This window comes from Pongo abelii, chromosome 23 (assembly GCF_028885655.2).
Source record: "Pongo abelii isolate AG06213 chromosome 23, NHGRI_mPonAbe1-v2.0_pri, whole genome shotgun sequence".
NCBI lineage: Eukaryota > Metazoa > Chordata > Mammalia > Primates > Hominidae > Pongo > Pongo abelii.
Window position 1 is genome coordinate 2630604 of NC_085929.1, and position 1534 is coordinate 2632137.

The following is a 1534-nucleotide window of genomic DNA, read 5'->3' on the forward strand; positions in this document are numbered from 1 at the left end:
TTTCTATGTCTGTCTCTTTCTCTGTCAGTCCGTCAGACCCCCCGTGCCGGGGAGGGCCCTGCCCCTTCCACGAAAGTGAGAAGCGCGTGCTTAGGTGCTTAGAGAGGCCGAGAGGAATCTAGACAGACGGGCCTTGCTGGGCTTCCCCAATCGGTGTATGATTTCGGGAGGTCGAGGCCGGGTCCCCACTTGGATGCGAGGGGCATTTTCAGACTTTTCTCCCTGTCACGTGTGGCGTCCGTACTTCTCATAGTTCCCTGATAAGCTCCTCGACTTAAAAAGAAACGGTGAAGGCCGGGCGCGGTGGCTCACGTCTGTCATCCCAGCACTTTGGGAGGCCGAGGCGGGTGGATCACCTGAGGTTGGGAGTTCCAGACCAACCTTGCCAACACGGCGAAACCCCGTCTCTACTAAAAATACAAAACTGAGTCGGGAGCGGTGGGGCAGGCGCCTGGAATGCCAGCTCCTCCGGAGGCTGAGGCGGGAGAATCGCTTGAACCTGGGAGGCGGAGTCTGCAGGGAGCCGAGATCGCGCCACTGCACTACAGCCCAGGCTGTAGAGTGAGTGAGACTCTGTCTCTAAATAAATAAATACATACATACATACATACATAAATGAATGAATGAAAAAATAAATTCTTTTCTGTGCTGACTGACATTTGCGGGCATCGGTTGTCTTCGGGCATCACCTAGCGGCCACTGTTTCTGAAAGTCGGGGAGACACGGAGGGAGGTCTCGCCGACTGCACCGAGCCTGGGGCAACTGGTTTCTCGCTCTCCCTTCTGGAGGCCCCTCCCTCTCTCCCTCGTTGCCTAGGGAACCTCCGCCCTGGCGGGGGCCCTATTGTTCTTTGATCGGCGCTTGAGTTTTCTTTGTGTTTTGGTTTCTTGACCGCGCATAGACTCTCCTACTTGGGCTTTAGGAAGGGTCAGTTTAATTTTCAAGTTGCCCCCCGGCTCCCCCCACTACCCACGTCCCTTTACCTTCATTTAGTGAGTCGGCGAGGTGGGTTCCCCCCGAAACCCCCACACCCCGCCTCCCAACACCCTGCTTGGAAACCTTCCAGAGCCGCCCCGGTGTGCCTCCGTCTTCTCGCCCCTTCCCCCACCCCTTGCCGGCGATGATCTCATTCTTGCCAGGCTGACATTTGCATCGCTGGGCCTCAGGCCTCACTCAGTGGCCACCGTTTGTGAAGATGGGGGCGGCACGGTCCCACTTCCCCAGAGGCAGCTTGGGCCGATGGCATAGCCCTTGACCCGCGTGGGCAAGCGGGCGGGTCTGCAGTTGTGGGGATTTTCCCCCAGCTTCCCTCCTCAGGCCTCCCTTCCTCCCTCCCTCCCTGCCTCCCTAGGAAAGCTTCACCCTGGCTGGGTCTCAATCACCCATTCTCAGGATGTTTTCGTTTCTCCGCCCTCCAGCCGGCACAGTTTCACAACGGGAAAGGCGTCACAGCTCTAGTCTGGGCCTTCTTAGTATTTGCCCCAAACAGAAACGCTTTCTGAAAACTAACACTTGGCTCACTTAAGATTTCCAG